The sequence below is a fragment of the Ambystoma mexicanum genome, chromosome 6q (assembly GCF_040938575.1).
Source record: "Ambystoma mexicanum isolate Mex_15411 chromosome 6q, UKY_AmexF1_1, whole genome shotgun sequence".
Lineage (NCBI taxonomy): Eukaryota > Metazoa > Chordata > Amphibia > Caudata > Ambystomatidae > Ambystoma > Ambystoma mexicanum.
The window spans coordinates 1,431,561,137-1,431,585,139 of NC_090937.1; positions in this window are offsets into that span (position 1 = coordinate 1,431,561,137).

The window sequence follows — 24,003 nt, forward strand, 5'->3', positions numbered from 1 at the left end:
TGTGTTTGAACAAAGTACACCACTTTCTTGAGTGAGTCAGTCTGCATTGGTCTGCAGCAGTATATGCATGTGTGCGTACAAATCACACCACTGTGCTTTTCTGGAGTGAGTCAGTCTCCATCAGCTTGCAGCAGCATATGCATGTGCGCGTACACATCATACCACTGTCCTTTTCTTGAGTGAGTCAGTCTCCATAGGTCTGCAGCAGTATTTGCATGTGTGTGCACAAATCACACCATTGTCCTGTAACCTGCTCGTGTCAGCGGTTCATGTTAGCATTCCTCTGAGCCTGCGTCATGTCCCCGCATGCTGACCCTTGACCTCCCCGTCACCACTGACACCAGAACCAATAAGCAAATCATCACTGATGGTCCCGTTTGCCAGTTGTAGTACAAACTAACAGATGGGCTGCTGTGTAAACATGATGCCAAACAAACATGGCCGATTTTGATTCCTTCCAGAACATAAGACGCTCTTCAAAATCCACTGCGTGTTCATGTTCGCATTACTGGCAATACAAACCAGATGTGGAGACGAGGGACATTGCACCTACAAGCGTGAAAACATAATGACTACCCGGCCGTGTTGCTTCACTGGTGCTGGCCGATTATTGCATGCGATAGCCCGCGGGCATGACGTCTGTTTTCCCTTTTACTTCAAAGTTACTTCTGGCCAGAGATGAGCTGCAACAATCAAACCTCCGTAGTGCAGGATGGGTCACGGATGGGTCAGAAGCAGAGACAGACTTCATTTCATGAATCTATGTGTCTGAAGCCGCACTCTCTTTTTCAATATTACATCTTTCTTATCCATAGAATGATAGATTTACTTCAACAAAATGACATTGTGGAAAGTATCCTTGTATTGTTGACAGGTTCTCTAGGAACTGTCACCATGCACACTAGCACGCACGCTGGCAGCAGTCAAGAGCACTGCCTCCTGTTTCTCTTTCCCCATGCTGTGCTCCAGTGAACGATGCAAGCATGGTTCTACCCAGATCATACCAAATGGAGGCGAATGTGGCTGAGTCCTACCTCCCAATTCATCCATACATGGTGAATCCCATGCAGAGATCGAAGTGAGCGGGAACGGTCAGCAGCAGTGTTCCACTACTTTTATTTTTTTCTGTTTACCATTCCTCTAATTTTTACGACCATATTCACCATTTTGTATAGAAGATTTGTCCATTCATGTCCCCGTACAAGTGTAAAGTTGTAATAGGAGCATTAGTTACTAGTCACTTAGACTATTGCAATGCCCTGGCCGCAACACCTTGATACATGTTGCACTATGCTTCTGCCTACCCTCTTACCTGCCGAGACCACAGTTCCACTACTTTTTTCGTTACACTTTTACCACTGATCCCATACTGGAGCCATCCACTCTCCAGCCTCAAGTGTTGGTGCATCGACCAGCCCTGGCTTGCTGCTAGTGCCTGCACTTCACCCTCCGACTCTGACACTGTGAGCAAGACTTTTGGGGCACATCTATCACACCCTCCTCATGTCGTGCACAAGATGAAACTTTCTATTTGACGGCATTACTGCCTGCTGGGAACATTGCTGCCACCATAGCCACCTTCTGACATAATCAAGGATGCACCCTCACAACGTCCCGAGCAGCCTCGATGGCTAAACTGGCTAAACCATTACTCTGAAGCCATGAATGAAACAAATCCTTTGCTCCACCTACTGAGCTTTGATGTACATGACCTTTCAACTCGCCGCCCAAAAATTGCCCTGGCAACAACTACGCTACGGCAGAGGCTACTCTAACCATTTTAAAGCCTCAAATGAATCCCAACTACGAGGGCTTTAACAAGCAGGAATCTAATGAACAACCGTGTAAGTTTCTATAAGCACTCCACACATTTCTTCACCACTTGCTCAATATTGTGAATGATGAAATTCATTCCCACCTGGTAGAAGGCTGAGCCGTGCTAAAAGTAATTTCTAACATAATGTTGGAAGCCCGCTTCACTCTACAAAATGTGAAAGACATGGCACAAAACCACGATTTGGGCAACTTGTTCTTGCCATGAACAAAGCATTTGAAATTCCAATGCCTGGGAGAATGCATGCAGTCGAAATAGTAGAAGATGTCAATCTGCACAATTTTCATCGCATCGTTCTAACAAAGGAAAGAACCTCAACGTCAAACAAACCTGCTGCCACTGTGGCGGACAAGTCCACGACCTGATAAGCTGCCCAGTAAAGGGCTATACATACAGAAACTGCAATACATTAAATAACTTCTCAAATGCATGCCCCTCTAAATGCTCCACCTGTAACTCTCAATAGAAGAAATATCCCTGGTAGGTTGGAACGAGCAGTGGATGACAAGGCGATACTTGAATCTGGTGTGTCAATAGATGATCAAATATGTTTTTGTTGTGTGCGAAATTCAAAACAAATTGAGGAAAAACAAGACCAAAGCCCCGAGATGCAACATACATGTGAATGGTCAATGAGTTCACGCTTTTATAGATACCAGTGGCTCCGTCAATGTGCTCCCATCATTGAAACTCCACCTCGTTTCGCCATTTCCTCTCCTTCAGGAGAACACTGTGAAGATTTTTGCCAACTCTCCCTCAGAGCAGTATTCATGCCGTCTATCACTCATAGACTGTCAATCTTCTCCCAGAGAGTACTTGCTGCGATGACTGGCTCTGACATGCTGCTAAACTGAAATGCTGCAGAAGCGCTAGACATGATTCATTTCACCTTCTAACTATACGGAATAGACTGTAAACACCTGCTTGAGGATTTCAAACCTCGTTTCTCTAGCACTCGATACCTAAGGGGTAAGTCAGTTGACCTCGCACTGAGTTCAACCCATCTGCCTATTCCATCATCGAATACCCTTCCACATGCGAGCTAAAGTTGAGGAGGAATTTGATCAACTATAAGTGGCTGGCATCAGCAAGAAGGTCTCCTGCCCTACCCCCTGTATCTCACCCAGTGTCATCACAAAGTTGGGTAAGCAACTGGATGAAATCTGTATTTCCTCCTACATGCACCTCCCCAACAAATTGATGAAGACAGAGAGAGAGAGAGAGAGAGAGAGAGAGAGAGAGACATCACTCCTACAATGAACTAGAAAGTAGTGCACCTCAAATGCTCAACGTTCTTCTCCAAGCTAGACCTAAAATCAGGGTACCACTAACCTGAACTAGACAAGAACATCTGCACCATCGCCACCTTAATGTGGGACTCCAATGATACAAGATGTTAAACTTGAGTATCTCATCAGCAACCAAAGTATTCTCTGACCGAAAATTAACACTTACTATGGCTAAGAGCTGTTTTCCAGTGCCTTAAATTGTGCAGACTAAGATTTGGGGTTGAAGGACCGAAACGGAAATGTTCGAGGGAATAAAGACCAACATTTTTTTTTTTTAAATAATCTTTGCTCTTTTCTCCCCTGAACATTACCGACTTACCCAAACCCCTACCCACACCCCCACCCACACCCCCAACAGACCCCTAACCACACCTCCACACCACCCCCGTATTTACCTTGCATTTCGTCTTGCTCTGTCCCTGAAATGCCTGTTTATTTTTTTTGTCAGATCCGATGCGGGACTGTCCATTGCAACCCCCTACTCACTACAGTGGGGGGGACTGAGGGGTGGGACTGAGGGACAGCCCCGCAACCCCCACTCACGATATAGTGAGCAGGGGTCAGGGGGGACACCCCGCAGCCCCCGCATCCCTTTTTCTTTTGTGGTCTGCGGGACAGCTGCGGGTGCCACCCCCACAGCCCCCGCAGCTATAGACCGAATTGAAAAGACCTTCTCAACCAAAGGTCGAACATTTAGTAGTAGCTTCTTTAGGACTTTTGGTTGGGTAGGTCTTTTCAACTCAGTCTTTTTGGCCGAAACCCAGACTCACCCTTTATTGAGGAAAAGCAAAGAACATCAAGCCAGATCCAAATAAGGTTGTTGACTTTAAGGCCACACCGCATCTACAGTCAGTGTCAAAAATACTTGGCACGGCACCCACTACAGATGGTCCCAAAATATTGTAAATGCTTATAAATGTGGTGCCATTTGATGAATCTGCACAAAGGTTTACAAAACTATTTGTAAACCTAGATATACATGTTTTCTCAAAGTTTGTTGGGATTCTGTCAAGAAGGAGCAAAATTAGAGGGGGGTCCCAAAATATTGTAAAGACTTATAAATGTGGTGCCATTTGACGAATCTACACAAAGTTTTGCAAAATGGTTTTAAATCTAGATGTATAGTTTGGTGGGATGTAAAGTTTGGTGGGATTCTCTCAAGATGGGGCTAAATTAGACGGGGGTCTCAACATTTTTAGATGGCTTATAACTTTGTTGCCATTTGACGAATGTGGACAAATGTTTTCAGAAAGATTATAGACCCAACCTTGAATGTTTGTGTAAAGTCTGAATGGATTTTGTGCGGGCTAAGTTATATGACTATTGTATGAACATACATTTGACACTTTTGAAAAAATAAAACATGGGCGGATTTCAAGCAAACTCGTGGAAGGAGCATTGTCAAGGACCTGAAAGCATTGTTTTGCAAATGTGCCCATGTTTTATTTTTTGACAAGTGCCATAATGTAGGTACAAAAAATGTGATATACCTTTGGTGACTGAGGTATAGCCTGTGGCCATGGGCAGTGGCCAGATTGTCGGGGTCAAGGCATAAGGCCATGATCCAGACAATTTGGCAACTGGCCATTACCGCAACGGATGGCAAATGATGTTAAAGTGGCCATGTCCACCTGGGACCGGCTATGTGGTAAAGGTATTTGAAAGTGGGATAGATTTGAAAGGCAAAAATAAATGTGCTTGTGGTAATATGGTCATAGGGTTCTCTCTTCGCCTTCCCTTTCCATGGGGGCCATCTTGGAAAAATCCTTTTTTAAGCACCCCGGGTTACCGCTTTGGGAACCTGGGTGCTAATGGCCTTCATCCCCCATTTCATGGCTGTAATAGGGGCTAATGGACCAGAGCCCTCATTATTTATTTATTTATTTAGTTATTTATCTATTTATTTTTACCCCACCGAAGCCCACAGGCATCAGTGTGCACACAGACACACTTAGCTTGCGTCGATAACTTGGGCTGCTGGCCTGTTATCCCATGTTCGAGTCCCTGGAACGGGAGATGAACGCCACATTATTCCCATTCGCATAACACAAAATGCTAATGGAAATGTTGGAAAATCTTTTTGAGTCTATGTACTTTACTGAGAAATATAAAGTAGATGGAGTCTATAAGATTTTTTTTTTTAGTTCTATTTGTTAACTGTGAAAGGTGGTTCCTAAAGGAACCTTTCTTCTGTTGTTTTTTTATGTATTTTATTTTTTCAGGAGAGGTTAGAAAGTAAGATGGGGAGGGAAATGAGGGAAGAGGCACCAAGCACTAATATGGAGGTGCAGGTGGACAGGGGAAGATGTTGTGCGTGTCTTACTTCTAAGGTAGGGGGCAGTGTTTCTCATGCTCCTTGATTACAGCTCCGAAGTTGCTTTCCCCTGCAGAGTGGTGTGTTGTAGTATATACAAAGGACTGTTGTCTTCAAAAGATATGGATCAACGGCCTCTTTTATTGCTGGCAAGGTATCTGGTGGAGCTTTTGTGTCCCACAGAAGTAGGCTGTGTGGTTCCAGTATTGTTTGAGGAAGATGATTTGAGGAATACTCTGGGTGCTAGAGGTAGGCACTTCCTCTACCTCACCTTCTTGGTCCTCTTCATTGTATTTGGAAGTACTGTGCTTTTTTTTGTTGTATAGGTCCCCTGGCAGGTGGTGATGGTGGCTCTTGGGGAAGAGGAATGTCAATAGCTGATGCCATTTTTAAGATAAAAAGCAGTTTTGCTCATATTCTTCCCAGTATGTGCTTTGTACTAGATTTTTAATGGATATTGAGTAAGAATAGGTGTAGGAGCTGTGCAAGTGTGCATTTTGAGCTTGAAAGTTCCTAGATCAGTAGAAAATGCAGTTCCGAACTGTCCTCTAAGCACAAACCCGATCATTAAGTGCAAACGCATTTGTGGACACGTCATCATGCCGCACGTGAGCCTATGGTAAAGTGGCACTGTCAGGAAGGTCTGTGATGACGTCAGATGTTCGCGGACATCGACGGATGCAAAAACAGTGGAAAAAGTTGAAAAAAGTGTATTGAAGTGTTAAAAATAATGCTAGAAGGTGGGAAATGGCAGAGTTTGAAGGTGAAACTTTGTAAATTGGACAAAAATGTTGCTATGTTGGGGTAAGTATGATATTAGTAAATTGTAGGAAAATAGCATGCACTTGTAAAAACCCATAAAATTCACTGAAATGTTTTTGCTAAAGCGACGTTATGGTTAAGTTGCATTGATAAAAAACCTATGAAATTCAATGAAAAAACGTTGTTAAAGGGATGTTATGTTTACAAGTAAAACTGAAAAACCTCAGATATTCACCAGTTTTGGTAAGCTAAGCAACCATAACTTGCGCCACCACCGTGTACTGCCAAGACTAAAAACCAGGAAATCAAAGACTAGAACAGGGGATAACAGCCCAGCAGCCCGAGTTATTGGCTTAAGTGAAGTGTGTCTGTGTGTGCCCTGATGCCTGCGGGCTTTGGCGGGTTAAACATAAATAAATAAATGACGAGGACTCCAGACCGTTATCCCCCATTCCAGCCCCTGCAATGGGGGATGAAGGCCATTAGAACCCATGGTTCCCTAATCATACATACAAATAGGCAAAGGCTGCAGCATGCACCATAGAAATACAATATTGATAATCTTGTAATTTTGTATAGTAAAAGAATGAATGCAACTTTATCATAGTTTTGATTAATGTTAAACATGTAATAATAAGCTAACAATCCAGGACTTACTACACACTTGTGCTAGTACAAACAATACATATAAAGACCACAATGCATAGAAATCAGAGACACATACATGGAAACTAAAGTAAGGAAGAAAGAAAAATTCTGGATCCATTACCTTGACACCCTACTCCCCAGAGGGATCAATGATGAATTTTCATTGAAATGTTTTGTGTAAACTGTGTATCTAAATGTTTGCTAAATAGCAATGGTGAACTTATGACTTTCTGTTTATCTTTACTGCTGTATGTTTCTCATTGACTTTTCACATGAATAATGACTTTAGACATGAACCAACATTGCAGATTTTTTTCTATAACTAGATCCGCCATTTGTAGACCATATTTAGCAGCATGTTCGGTTAACCCACCAAAAATATATGAATTAGCCACAACACTATAAGACTCAGTTTTTGCAGTATTTACTCTACTGTAGACCTTCAAATAGCCGACAACATTTGATTTATGAATTTATTTTGTAAGGTGTTTCCAATTTACACTGTATGCAGTTGTATCTGTCATTGTATATCATTTTATAACATGTAAATCTGAAGTCACCAACCTACCTGTCTTCAGTATCTCGAGCCATTATTTAATTGTTTCTACATTTTTACTTCCTAATTTAATTTTCACTCTACCCATTGCCATTTGTTCCAATTTGGTTACTTGCTCTGCACCTTCCAGTATACCTGACTTTCAGTCAGATACGTTTACTGCCATTAGAAGTTTCTTCATTTACCAACAGTACTAGTCCATCATGCCTGCCCTCGTGGTATGCTTTTGTAGATGAGCCCAGATTACACTTTAGTCCTTCCTCAATGTTTACCCCCCTGAGAACCACTTTACTATCCACACAAGGGGCACGCATCAGGTTTTTCACATCCGTGTCTTGTTTACAGTTGCCATTAGTTACCTTACGCGAAGCCCACCGCACAGAGGATATTCTTCTTGGATGACCGTTATAACCGTTTAACCATGGATATGCTATGCTTTCCTCGCTTAGTGCATTAATTTCCTTTCACTATTTCTAAAACGTGGCTTTACGTCCTTTCCATAGCCCTTTGCTGACATACTGCAATACATGTGCAAGACATCTAGACTGAACGGCGCCTCACTGTCCAACAGTTGATACTGCATATTTACCCGTATCCACACTCTGGTGAGTTTTCAGCTTCATTTCTCTACTTTTTTACACCACGGATTTTCTGTGTTTCCTTCATTTGTACCCATCCCTCTATTACAGGACCAGCTTTTTCGCCGCACATCTCACGATCTAGGGTCCCTACTCCAAGGGACCTTTGAATATATGGACGCTTGGGTCCAGTTTTTCATTAAGCTCGTTGACCTACAGAACAAAGTCACCAGTTCATCCTTTGAGCTTTGGTGAGTGCTCCGCCTTACATCTAATCCATTTTCTTCTCTAAGAAATCTGGGTACATAGTTTTGACAATGCCAGACTGTCCAATTGGGATAGCTTAAACTTCTTTCATACTATTTAAATTCCAGACTCAGAGATGATTTTAACACGTGGTGATTAGTGCCTTCGGATAATGGCTTACACTGTTAAACATCGGAATCAGTGACATATGAACATGTGAATAATGTTATGTTTTGCTCTTATGTGACAGGTGTCATCTATATGCACATTTATTGGATTAAGCCTTATTATTTCTCTCGTATGTTTCTAATTTACAGTTCAGAAACCTCATCTGGCTCTGGAAGAAGAAAATGTTTTTCTCGAAACGCGTCAGCCATTTTTTAAGTTGAACTTTCTTTGAACAATGTTTTTCTCATTTGATCATTAAACACATTTTCTGTACTACAGTTAAATTCATAGCTGTTTCTTTCTGAAATTCCAGACTAAACAAGAATTGATCAGCAAACATTCATTAACTAATGATTTAACTGTCAAATGACGGGATTGTAAGGTGTGCAGAGGACGGGAGGGTTCCATCTACGGATCCTCTTTTCTTTGTGCAGTTTTATTGTGGAGGCTCTGTGCCAGGGCCTCTTTTCCTCCCCTGCACCTAAAATTATTAAATACCTGATCGTTTACCATCTATTGAATATTATTAATTTAGTCAATACATGTGTGCTCCACTGTACCAAGATTGTTGCAATTCCCAGATGGATAAAGATAATTTAAAGTGTACGCTCCCAAGTTTAACTGCAGACACAGGAAAATTTGATTTCTGAACTAGAGAAAATTACATCAGGAGCGACTTTAGCTATAGGCGATATTAAAGGCCTATTATCAGCCATCCTAGGGGAGAGAACTGATGATGTGTGGAAACGAGCAAGGTATCCCAATTCGCTGCACAAAACAAGGTGCACGATGCAGCACCATTTAATAATTTTAGAGGAGATGTATGTCGATCACTTAGAGTACAATATCCTGATACATCGGCTATTGGGGAAATAATGACTATGAAACTCGGGGGGACTAGAGACCCAATTACCTTTATACAGGAGATTCAGGACCAATGGAGTTTGGAAACCCATGAATCAGTGGACATGGCTGTAGCATTATTTTACCATATCTTGTGTCAAGGGCTGCCAAAACCAGTGCAACGTCCACTAAAGAAATAGGTAGGAATGGAGGTGAAGCCATGGCCAAACATTCAATTGGCAATTATATTGAGGACACAATGGCACAAACAATGCAGTTACCACAGCAGAATAATGTAGCATATGTGATAGATCAGAATGAGTATAATTTTATGCCAAGAGGCAGAGGGAATGTGCATTGTGGAGGAGGTCGAGGTGGATTTCAAAACCCTCAATGAAGGGGAGGATTTAATGGCAGACAGCCACCAAAATGTTGGGGCTGCAGTATATTAGGACATTCAGTCATAGTATGCAGAAGTAGGGGAGGCATACAGCAACATAATTGGCAATATCCAAGAGCGGGGATGGGATATGCTCCACATCAGAATACAGATTCACAAGGATATTATACCCAAGATCACATGCTAACTCAGACATATGCACCACACGTACAGCAAATACAACAGGTTCCAATGCAGATGCAGCTGTCACATGAGCATCAGCAGCAAGTGCCTATGAAGACACAAACAGGCACTGATGCAACCAGCACGAAATATTCAATGCAACAGACAGGTGCATCACAATGGCCTATGGATACGGGAGCCACGCCAGTAGCTACACTCCAATAGGTGGGAGGGAGGAAATCGTTTCACCGGTACAGGGATGAATCTATATCCACAATATGACAGGCCATGGAAGGACCTTATGTGTTCATTGCTATCTGTAATAATGGACCCCAGAGAGGAACCAAGGGTCAAGGTGACAAATGGCGGCAGGACATTTTCATTTCTTATGGACACTGGGGCAACGCGTTCCGGTGTCCATGAGGGAAATTATACAATGTCAAGCATAGTCATGAATGCGCAGGGATTTTCTGGAGCAACAAATGTAGTTCCATTTACAGACAAATTACTGATTTCTATAGGTGAACACGAATGTGTATGCCATTGTTATATTCTAAACAAACGTCGTTGAACATATTAGGACATGACTTGATGACAAAACTGAACAAGACAATATCTTTCGCTGATGAAGGAATAGTGTGTTCCACTCCAGGAATACATTATGTAAATGTGAGGAGCTCATACTAGCATCAATAGGAAAGAAAGCTCTATGAGGAGTACCTATAGATGAGGAAGTGTTGCCTAAATGTGTCGCAAAGATTTTGAGGATATCTAATACATTTTTGTTCAGGCCAGAGATTCCTATGGATGATGAGGAAGGGCAAGTTATCCCTTTAGAACTAGAAGCAGCCATAGTGAGAGAAGAAAGGATGATGCTTCATGGGATAGATGGTGAGGGAAGAGTGTGGAGGATGGTGAGAGCCCTCAATGAAGGATACAGGTTGACAGATTTGACGGGCGAGGAGCTATTTAGGGATGAGGTTGCGAATGAGGAGGTATATTTTTCATAAACCTTACTTATTGGATTAAGGTATTGAATTTAGAAATCTAGCGGAGAATGGAACTGGTAAAAAAAGAAACCACAATTTTTTCAGGAACATAGGAAAGGTGCGAGATATCATATGACGTGGGTCTATTGAAAGGAGTGACTGCAGTAAAAATTAAGCTCAAACCAGGAGCAATTTTGCCACGTGCAAAGCTGTATCCCATATCTGTATCCCATGCCTAGAGAAGCGGATGAATGTATATTCGAAACCATATCTGCCTTAATGAAGGACAGCATTTTGGTACCATTGTATTCTCTGTGTAAGCTGGACGTGTACCCAGTCAAAAAATCTATGGGGGGTCGTGGAGATGCATACAGGATTTGAGACCCCTAAAAAATATAGTTGAAGTAGACTTTCCTTTGGTTCCAAAACCCTGCAACAATATTGTGTAACATCCCTCCAAAAGCAAGATTGTTGTAGATTTAAAAAAAAATGCATTTTTCTCAACTCCATTTCATGAAGACTCACAAGATCTAACTTCCTTTTCATGAAGAGCAATTTGTCTGAAACATACCCATTTGCCTCAGGGTTGCTGTGAGTCCCCCCTCATTTTTTAACAGAGTACTTCAGATGGGCTTGGGAAATGTTCAACTTGAAAGCACCATAATTCAATACGTTCATGTGTGCAGTGTGACAGAAGAAAGGTGCCAAGAGGACTCTGTCAAGCTTAGGACTATATTGGCAGAGAAAGGGTACAAAGTGGGTAAGGAGAAATTAAAATATTGCCACGAAGTACTATATATAGGGCAGTTCATTTCACGTGAAGGAAGAAAAGTGACACCTGAAACGGCAGAGACCATTATGAGGACTGAACAGACAAGAACAGTAAATCCAATGCAACAGCTGCAGGGCCTGGGTTTGCAATTACAGTCATATATTCGACCACTTTCAAAAGGACTCAAGGAAGCGAAGATGGCAAAACATAAACTAATATGGACAGAAGAGATAACTGAAAGATTTCAGGAATTAGTGCAGCCTGTGTTAAGGATTCCAAATTATAGTGAAGAATTGTACTTATTCTCAAATTCAAATGGAGAGGTAATGACGGCAGTACTCACGCAGAAAACAACATTAGGACATGGTCATAAACCATTACATTATTACAGTGGGATCTTAGATCCAGTCAAGAAAGGCCATTGTCCTTGAGAGCAATCAAGTGTGACCATGGGGTGTTCAGTAACGTGGTTCGTAGAACATGCATTATTTGCAATTTTGGAAAAACCTAAAAGTACATTGACTACACAAAGAGCATCAGGATATGAGGTAATTATCTCAAACCCTGCGATTAAAATTATTAGGTGTAGTGTAGTGAATCCAGCAGTGTTTATAGCTGAACCAGTGGGAGAAGATGATGATATGCATGATTGTACCACAAATACCGAGTGTTATGATGATATTCCCCAAGTTAGAGAGAATTCTCTAGGGAGAGGGGAAGTGGTTTTCGTTCGTGAAAATTGAGCAAAGGAGTGGGGAGAGACATACTGGATTGGCAGTGGTAAAACTGAACAGAGAGGGTAAATTTGAGGTAATGATCATTTGGAGATTGTTCCCAAATAACTCAGCACAGGCTGCAGAATAGGCCATGCTTATTGATGCACTGCAAAGCTTTGAGGATGAGGAAGCAACAGTGTTCTTTGGCTCCACCTATGTGATGTCAACTGTACAGGCATGCCTCTCACATTTGGAAAGGAGGGGTTTCCTCTGTGCAGATGGCACTGCAAATCAACATGCATGATTATTAGAAAAATTAATTGAAGCGTTGAATTTCTCAGGAACGATAGCGATTGTAAAATGTGCAGCCCATTCGAAGAGAACAGATTTAATCTCTCGCAGAAACGAAGCCACAGATATAGAAGCCAAAAAAGTGGCTTATCATCCAATTATCTGAGAGTAAGGTAAAAAATATAAGGTAGTCAACAGGGTGTTGCATGCTGATTAAGGAAGGATTCAATATGATGTCCATTGTACAGTTAATTGAAATACAAGGACGAACATCGCTGAAGAGAAAGAGTTATGGAAAAAACAGGGATGTTTTCTGTCCCATACTGAGATAATTTGGAGACAAGGTAGCACTGAAAATCCAGTTATGCCTCTAGTGCTATTGATGGTAGTGTTGGAGAAGCTTCACCACCCAGCGCATGTAGCTGCTACTATTGGATAAGAATGGTTTCTACTGAACCTATATGAACATGTGACGCATTTTATTATAAACTGTATTGTGTGCCAGAAATCTACTGCAGGTCACACTCTGTGAACAGTGATTGGAGCAATTCCGAGATCAAGCAGACCATTCCAGCATCTGCGATTAGGTAGATATGTTGCAGACTTGCAATGGATATAGGTATATGTTAGTTTTAGTATGTCCCTTTTTGAGATGGATCGATGTTGGTCTAGGCATGTGCCCTGTGTGCTAAGTTCCAGATGTGTGAAGTGTTTCCAAAATGGGGTGTGTGTCAAGTTTTGCGATCTGACAATGGACCGCAATTCGTGAATGAGCTATTTGAAAATATAGTTCAGCTATTAGGCATTAGGCATAAGTTTGCTTCTGCTTATCACCCGAAAGCAAATGGAATTTATGAGCCACTCAATGGCCTTATGAAAGAGAGGATAGCAAAAATATAAACTACTTCAAAGAAGGGATGGCTTCATTGCCTACCCCTTGCGCTGTATGAGCTGTGGATCCAGCCTGGCCCAGATCATCATCTCACGTCCCATGAGTTGGAGACTGGACACCACATGAGAACTCCATTCACATCCCCAACAAGGGCAAATACAGATGCCCACAGTGTAGCAAGGGCTCTAGGCGATGAAATACATGATTATCTAAAAACAATGACTGAAAGTGTTTTTATTTTATGTCCCAACAGCTCCAGAATCGATGGAAGGGGTAAAGAGAAAACCAGAAAAACAATCAGCCCAATAATTTAGAAGAGATGCTCAAACCACTCAGCCTGTACCCAGCGGACCAGGTGCTGGTGCGTAAGTTTGTTTGTACCTGGAGTACCCCTTGTTTTGATGTCCCCATGAAGTGGAGGAAGTAAGACCTATTGCGGTTAGATTACAAGGCAGGCAAGCCTGGATCCACCTCCATTATGTTAAACCTTACAAAGGACAAACCTTGACCTTTCCTGAAGCTACCCCTACTGAAGCAAGTGAAGAACCTCATTGAATACAAACCAGATCCCGGACCAAAAGATAAGACAAAGGAAGAGGAAACAAAATATTTAGATTAGGGTTTCTAAAGAACTAATGGACTTATAGTGATGCTGGAACACAGTTCCTAGACTAGGTACAAGAGACAATGGTACAGAAGCACTAAATGTCTGAAGATATGAAGAATACTTTATTTTTCTTATGCTACCCATTGTACACGCATTCTTGCTTGCTGTATTTTCATACTTATTGCAGTCTTAACCAGGATTAATACAAAGGCATACTGATATAGTACAGTTTCTTGGAAACCCTAAAAATAATATGATAGTTCTCAGAATTATAATGGCAATTATTTTACAGTTCTTGCTACAACGTTATAAATAAGCAATAAATAGATACCTTTGGTGTATGTCAAAAATAATTAAAAATATGGAGATGTTTCAAGAGGTAAGAACTGTAGCTCCACGGAAAAGATTTATGAAACGAAGAGTAATTATTGGAGCTTTCTGTGGTGTTTTAATTTTGACTGTTCTCCTTATGACGTTGGCATTTACACATGTTATTAACAGCAAGCAGCATGACAATAAGACATCCCCCACTATTCCAATTGTCTCTATTAAGTCCCCAAAACCCATTGCATTCTGATATTAAAATACCTTTTTCCTGAGTGAAAAGAGATGCTGAGGAAGATAATGAAAGTATAAACACATACCTAGATAAATCAGCTAATTTAACAAATAACATATGGTACCAGCACATGAATGAAGTGGGAAGGAAACATCGGAAGAGCGTTGTTATGTGTGCTCATTCATACTGTTTGCCATGAATGCGGCAAGAACATTTATTGCAGGGGAAATATCCCCACATGGTGCAAAATGTATCAGTCTTCTAGCGGCATGCACCACGAGAGGACAATTTGAAGGGAAGTGGGCAACTTTAAGATGGGGATCAAGACAGACTTTTCCAGACGAAGAAGCATGTGTTAAAACAAAAAGAATGGAGAGTGGATTGGGGTGGAGAAACAAAACACGTATGTATCCATCCCAATTCAAAGAGAACATACAAACTGTTGACATGAAGAGAATGAATTGCTCAGACATGACTGAAAAATCGGGAGAGCCAGGATGCTGGGAGAGAGCACAGTTGTTGGTCTATGGGCATGTAGCAACCGGAAATGAATGGAAAGATGGACTAACATCATGTCCTGCACATCTATTGAAGAAAGACACAGTCCATAGAGTGAAAAACATTAACGATGAATGCCTGGAATCATGGGCCAAGTATGAAAAACTATTAACCTGGGTTGACAACGAAGCAAGACCAGTGCATATACTACAATTGAAGAATGCAACAACCTGCTTCAAGAGCGATGGCAAGGTCTATGTTGGAAGGAACAAAGGTTGCAGAGAAATAATTGAGGTAACAGGAATGCATGGAGGAACTGCAGTTCTTATGGATCGATATTGGGCCAGGGAATCCAGAGCCTACATGCAGTTGCCTAAAAATTGAGGAGGAGTGTGCTCCATTGTAAATGAACACGTCCCAACACTAGTGATTCCCCAAAGGGACCTCCATATTGAAGAGTTCTCAAAAATAATTGAACGTAACAGAGAATAGATAATTTCATCTTCGACAACTGAAAAGAGAATTATTTCTCATTGAAATCAATAAAGGCATGAAGACATTCCTGATCAACATAAGTTATTAAACAAGACTGCCATGATAATGACATTTATATTCATACCAGGACTTCAAGCTGCAGTAAACACCAAGTGGTTGCAGATCACTAGGTGGGAATTGCTGCAGACAATCAATGCAACAATAAAATGATTCAACACAATAAATGAAGATTTGAGAGCCATCAGGCTGGTTACTCTCCAGATAACAGCAATGGAAGGAGGCACTTGTGCCAAGGTCGCGCCTTCTTGCTGTACATTTACACCATCTCATGATGGAGAAAATGGAACCCTGACAGAGCTAATAACAATGAAAGGTGAAGCTGGTGAGAGGGCAGGAGATGATTGGTTCTCATTCCTGTTTACATGGATTTCATCTTGGTTGGCGAATGCTTTCAACCTACTTGGAGCAATACTATTGTTGGTGTTGCTAGGAGTCTCGAAGCCCTGAAGCCCTGAAGGTTGAAACCTGAAGCCTGAAATCCTGAGTCGGGTGCCATGAGCCAGGAGTGGAGACTGAGGCGCTTCTAACAGCAACAGCGGAGTTGAGGAGAGAACAGGACTGCAGTTTGAAGTCTGCCATCGGTAAACTCTTCGCCTCTCCATGGGGGCTGGACTCAGATAACAGTTTTTGCCTCAAGATCAACAAAACCACAGTCTCTTTCATCTGCATGACAGAGTAAAAGAGGTACCTAAGGAGCACAGTGCACACTTACTAAGTTTCTGAGTCTCTCGGGTGTTTTTCATTTGCTCCCATTTACTCATTTACTGTTTTATACAACGTTGATGAAAGGAGTCGATTGTGGATTTCATGGCTGCACGGGCTTCTTAACTCTGATTGCTTGTTTGAGCCAGAACACTTTCCTATGCAGTGGGTACGATTGACTTTTGAATTTTGACTTGTGGATTTTTGCTGCTGATTTCCGTAAGCTTCTTATTTTGACGCAAGGCGACTGTGGGCCTAGGGCCTTTGAGCCCCATTGAATTTGCGCAAAATATACTCGCATTGCAATGTGGAACTTGTAGTGAACTTGCAGTGACTGCCGCAGCCATAGCACAAATTGACATTCTGCGAGAATGGTTATCTCCTCTCTCTGAACGAATTAACCTTCGTGCAAAGGTATTGCAGGGTGATGACTGTGGACATTGTTCATCATGCCTTTGCGCCATCCTATCGATAATACCGGCCTATGCTGGAAGGGTTTAGAAAGCTCTTCATTTGCACAGTTCTTTATATTGATATACATATTCAGACGTGAGGTGACTGTGGGCCCAGGGCCTTTGAGCCTCACTGTCCTTTTGAACTAGTGTAAGTTACACTTTGCATCGTATTGACTTGGCGCACCTCAGAGAAATGCCTCAGAAGTCCTGCTTTGCTGTGTGGGATCTTGGTTGAACTCTGTCTCCCTGGAATACACAATTGCACAGACTTATCCGTGGTACGATTTACCTTCATTTGAGGACTATTATAGACTTGACTATCTGCATAGACATTAACACCATCTTTGTTTGTGTCACCTATAGATTGTATGACTATTAATTCAACAAAACTTCTAATTGCCAGGTAAGATCCGCCTCCTTCTCACTGTTGCTACATAGCCTGGCACGAGCGTGCCACTGCACGCATGCCTCCAAAGTGCCACCTTGCTGCTTCACTGTACAGCAATCCGCAAACTGCTTTATTATAGTGTGAGAACAAAACCGTGAGTGAAGTATGTTAGTAATTCTACGATAGTATTGCAGAATGCCAATTTATCTTACTGTTCATCTAAACGTTTCCTCTACCGTTACATGTAACGTAATATTTTTTCTCTGAAATCAGGAATGCCTGTTCGTGTAGCAGTCAAGCAGGCTTCGGTTCTTCTTAAAGCTACACCTCCAAAGCCATCGCCTGCCAATGTGTTGAAAAAGAAACTGATTGGAGGATCCATTAAAACACCGAATGGAGGTAATAGTGCTGGGGACAGTCGAGATTTCTGTTTGCCCCGAACCGTAATTGATTCAATTTCGCTGATGCCCCAGTGTGCACCATCAAAAACAAAACAAGGGGGATACCAGGTATATCTGCTGTACTCCGGTCAAACCTGGAAAGCACAAAAATATTTGAGGGAACAATGAGGCTGGAATACATATGCTTCTGTAGGTAAAGCACCAAGGTAGCAGAACTTCACTAAAACATCATCACAAAAACATTACGTTGCCCAAATGCACAAACCTAAAGAAGCGAAAGAATTCAATTCTCCTCGAAAACTGAAAATCACTGTTATAAATGTATTAATTCATAAAAAATCCAAAAAAAGTATAAAATCTGTGACAAAATGTCATATGTACAAATATGCCATAATTCTAATGAAACAAAAGTAAATCAATAGTAACTTAGATTAATTTGTACATCAAAAGCCAAACAAGGACTGCAAACACCTCAAAGCACATTCACACCAAACCTTACTGCATTCATACATCATACTGTTATCATAAATCGCTTCACATACATAAACAAGAACCGAGTGCAACACAAAACTGAACAAACACTAAAACAAATAATGAATCAAAAATCAGATACAATGGTCCAAAACCACAAAAACAGTTAAATGTGATTGTTGAAGTGACTAGACAACCCAATCACTTCCTAATATACATATTTGATCATTATACATAATGGAAACAACAGGACCCAACATGTTTCTTTCCATATCCAATGAAGTCTGTTATGTGTAAATTCTTCACGGGTTATTTGGCCCGAAGTCTTCAAGGGAAAGCAATGCTTGGAACCTTGGAAAATCATATATATATATATATATATATATATATATATATATATATATATATATATATATATATATAACAGAAGCATACGTTACTGAGGTGCAAGATGTAAATTATTAAAACAAATTCAGTCTGCAAAACAAGACTCTATTACTGGGTCAAGTGCAGAAGGTCAAAAGACCTTGGTAAATCCACACTGGACAAATAGACTATATACTGGTCATACTGGGTATAAAACAGAATAATTTTATTTTATTCATAGTAATGGCACTGTGTCATTTAGTTAAAAAATCCTGGAGAATGAAGAGCAATTAATATAAAATGCAGACAGGCAAACCGCCTGTCCACACTATGTAGTCTTGTTATACAAAGGTAAAAACTTCATACAAACTGGATAGCAGAGAAGTCCAGTGGACAGGAACAGAAACAAAAAACTCTAACTGTTGTCTAACCTGTGGGATATTTGCCTTTGTGGTCAAAATATGACCCGTAGTAAAAGGTTGACATATGGCCACAACGAACTGCAATGATAAAAGGTTCGACAGGTGTCAGTGGTGTAATCGTGCATTCTTAATGCTAACCAAGAATCATGTACACCCTACTCATCCAACACTTACTTGTAAACAGAACAGAGGGTCCAGCAAAAGTATGGAGTTTGACTGATCAACGCTGTAACGGCACCACTTATTAACCATCTCTTGCGTTCTCCGGACCAATGTGAACACGTTTCTGAATAAAATCAGAATACAGCCAACATTCAAATCACGTGTACCAAAAAGGCAGTTTGCTTTAATATATGAAAATCCAGGCACCTGTAACAAATACCGGTTCTGGAATGTGCGTGACCAAATCACTGAGCCAAAAGGACCCTTCATAAAAAAACTGCTGTGTCTCCCTACTAGCCCGGTACTGCTATAGTGGAAAAAGTCACCGTGCAGCGGCATCAATAGATTTTTAGCTACAGCTTAATGACAAAACAGTCCCTTAGCCGCTTCTTGTTACGGAACGTACACCCTTAAACTGTCTACAGCTACTAATGAAACTGTGCTCGTATCTTGGCTTACTACGGGAGATTTACAAACGCCAGCCGCTCTGGTGATTCAATGTCCGTCAAGGTGAATAAAAAACGGACTTAAAGCGTGCTTTAAATAGACATCTATATCCTAATAAAAAGAACGGACTAGATGCATATCACCAGTCGGCCATGTTGGAACGGCTAAGCTCGCTCGTACAAAGAGCCATAACTAAAACATGGGGCAACAACGGACTTCTCCTATGCCACCAGTCAGAAAATATCTAAGTACAAGTTAATGTTCTAGAACCGTCCCGTGCACAGCACCCGTAACAAAATAAATGAATAATTTGCATCGGGCACACCGATGGAAATAGATGTATATCAATGTAATTGTACGTCCCAATCCAACTGTTCATTTAGACCGACCTGGTGGCTTTTCGTGAGAAATATAAGCCTCATTTCCTCTTTAATCAAAGTTCTTTTGTCTGCAATGTGATTGTTAGAAGTGCATACCTTTTTCAAGATTGACCTCTTAATGTTATCACAACTGTGGTTTTTTGCTACGAAATGTCCAACCATGGGAGCCGTTAGTGTCTTATTCCTTTGTTCACAAATCTGCACTTTAATTTTTCGTTCAGTTTTCCCAATATATAATTTAGCACAAGGGAACCAAATGGCGTACACTACACCAATCATATTACAATTGGTGAGCGACTTCTGTTCCCATGGTCTGGTTAATGCAATGTCAACACTGGTGCTTCTTTCTGTAAAAGTGCAACACCTACACATGCCACAAGGAGAATGTCCACAAGGTTTGGGCACGCCCCATTGTTCAGTAATGGTTAATTGCGAGTTAAACACCTCACTGATGTCATTACAAGGAACCATTTCCTTAATATTTTGTCCCCGTTTAAAGGCACATCTTGGGACAGAAATAGAAGTTTTCCCTTTCAACAGAATATGCCAATGCTTTTTAATAATTCTCACAATCGTGTTAGATAGTGGATTATCTGTGCTCACAAACACCAGTGTGTCGGGATTCTGTGGCAAAGATTTTGTCTTGTACTCCAACAGAGCATCACAAGGATTATTGGTGGCTCTTTTCAGAGACCGCTTAACAACTGTTTTGGATATCCTCTGTGGATAAGGTTGTTGCTCAGTATGTCAGCTTCAATTTGAAATACAGCTCGGTTGGTACTATTGCGGTTCAGTCTTAGAAACTGCCAGCATAGCTTAGAAAGGAGTTGCGATCGGTTGGTTTATGGAATGGTTTGATTTCCAAGGTATTGGTAGTCTGATTCACCAAAATAGTGAAATCTAGGAAATCGATCTGCTGTCTACTATAGTTGATTGTACATTTTAGAAAAGAATTTATCCCATTCAACCATCAAAAAAGGCCAACAGTTGTGCTTCATCTCTGTGCCAGATCATAAGCACATCATCGATGTATCTCTTCGACAGTGTTTGATGGTGGCGAAATACATTAATGTCTCCTTAAATGCTTTACTGTTCAAACAAATCAACATATAGGTTGGCCAAAGATGGGGCCACTGCTGACCCCATGACCGTCCCATGGATTTGTTGAAAAAACTGGTTGTTGAATTGGAACTAGTTCTCTGTCAGAGACAACATAGTACACCACAGTATAAAGGAATCGGGCGTAATACCTGGTGTCCTCTTGGTGAGCAATAGTTTTTCTATCACATCCAGTGTGGCCGTCTGAGGAATCTTCGTATACAATGAAACAATATCCATAGTAACCAATATATCTTCTCTGTAGTTAAATGGGAAATTGACACTCAGTGAATCTTGTATGTATGAGGTAATTTCATTCACATAGCCCTTCAAAAATAAGTAGGCAAACTTCACCAATGGTTCTAACGGAATTGGTCCCGGACACAGTTGGTCTACCAGGAGGATTGACCAAGGTTTTGTGCACCTTGGGTAACATATAAAATAACGGGATACTAGGTTCTTGTCTCACCAGATATTATGCTTCTTTATTCATGATCACCGCCTTTCCTTTGCTTTTTCAACTTGATTCATAATAATAGATTTTAGATGTGCTGTCGGATCACTCACAAGTGGTTTGTAAAACATGACAACTGTCTGTTGCACTCTGTGATGTAATCATCACGGTCTAACAAAACGATAGCTCCACCTTCATTCTGCTTTGGATCACCACAGATTTGTTATTCTTTAATGAGGTAATGGCTTTTCATCGTGAATTGGAACAATTGTGGAACTGATTAATAGAATCTGCTCTTTCCAACTGCTCCAATTCAGCCATAACTCTCAGTACAAAAACAATGGATTCTGGACTGTGGCTGGCCACGGGTCGGCAAAAACTAGACCGATTGTGGAGGCCGCTATTGATCTGTTCAATTTCAAAAGGATTCTCTTTGAAATATTTTTTTTAATGGATTTTCCTAAAAAGGCTTTGTACTTCTAGACGGGAATTGAAGCAATCATAAGTAGAGGTGGGAACAAACCCAAACCCTTTCTCCAATACTGACTTTTCCACCTCAGAAGATGTATAGGAGGAAAGGTTTATCAGTAAGCTGTGTTGCTCCTGGTCACTCGGGATTCATAGTCCCACGCTATCATATCCCTGTCTAAAAAACCAACCGATGGGCCCCCGCCCTGTTGTCCTGAGCGGGAATTCTGTGGTTTACGTCTGTTATTGCCATTCCCCCGGCCTCTGCCAGATCCACTTCTTTGTGTCCTAAAATTAGGATCATTTGCAGTGCCATCGTCATCAGAGCTATGGGAGCTGTATGAGGTTTTATTGAACCAGACACTCTTCTTATTAGTTCTCGGGGCACCATCATATTGTTGATCTGGCACGTAACCATCCTGAGTATAGAGGAAGGCTTTTTCATGTTTGAAGTCTGAGAGGTCTTTTTTCAAACACCTAATCCTATCCCACACCAGTGTTCTCCCTACTGCTATAGAGATCACGCCGGTGGAGTTGCAGTCAGCTAATGACAATATTGCCAGTATTTCCATCTCTGATTCTTTGATATTGTCTGGCGCCAGCTGTTTCCCGGCATTATCCTTGACACCAATCCCTACAGATGAAAGTGAGGTTAATTGTTAACCTATTAGTACACAGGCTATTAATATTGATTTAACTAGTTAAACTGGTGCGCTTAATATTGATGCATGTTTGCGTGATGTTGATAATTTACCTTTACCTGAACCTATAATTATTGATGTTGAACAATTGTCTGTTGAGAAATAAACATTACCAGCAGTTGTGCGGGTAACTGAATCCGATATAACAAATTTTATACCGTACTCTCTTTCTCCTATAAGTAAAGAGGAGATTGCACCCTTGCGTAGTTTATCACAATCTCCTAATATTTTTGAAAACACTATCCATGATTCTCCAACCCTCTCTCTTTCTTTTACTCAACCGACTCCTCGCCACACTCAGTCTCCTTTTTGTCTACCTGTGACCCCGTTTATACTGCCTAATGCTCTAAATACTCAGTCCTCTCTGCTTGAAATCACGTTATCGGCCATGAATATGACTATCCTATCACTATCTAAACTGTTTCAAACTATGGATGCAAAAATCACACAACAGTCCAAACAAATAGATCAGATAGTGTCTTGGATGACAAACTTTGACAATAGAATGTCAGTAAATCATCTCACAGCGGCAGCTTTTTCCTATAACATAGCAGAGAGGAAACCCAATTTTCTACACTGTGCGCACCCGCACCCATTCAATCCTTATTTACCTTCAGTAACCTGTGAGAAGATCTTGTTGCCGATGTTCACGCAAATGATACGCCCATGTGATTGGAACAGCGACAAACAAGAACTTCCTGCATCAGAACATATTACACCAACTCATCTGTAGACATTTCCAAAATTAGCTGGTGATAAATTGCTGCTAACGTACAATATGTTTGACAAGAAAGTAAAGATGAAAAAACAAGTAGATACTTGCCTAGGGAAGGAAACCAAGAACCAAAAAAGTCTGAACCCCCCCATCTAAATCAAGTGTCAAACAATTTAGTGCCAGTGCCACTGTTCTTTCTAAGTGCAAAAACATGGTCCGTAATATGCGAGATGTTAGCATCTCTATTCCAAATCCAATTACCACATACCCCCATTGGATGAATTAGTCTCAGCTATAACTTCAGCACAAAACAATGAGACTAACTTGCAGGCTCCCCTAGAATCTAAGCCATTAACTAAACAAATGGCTTTAACTTCGACGGGGAGGAAAGTGGACTCAAGTAACAGTGAATCGATACTCAGCAATGATGTTCTCCCACAAATTAGGGCGGAAATTCAAAAATCTATAGAAGAGTATTTAGTTCTTAAGCAGGTGAAAATCTTGCCGGTCTCCAACCAGCAAATATTGCCTCTAGAGGGTGAAGTAAATGGAACTGCTCTCAGATCTTATTACTCAAATGAGTCTCCAAATCCGTTTGTTGGATCTGCCCAGAATTCTTGTTTGAACCAATCCTGTCTGATAAGCGAGAACGACATAAGAAAGAATAGAGATCACACATTTCAAAGATGCTAAG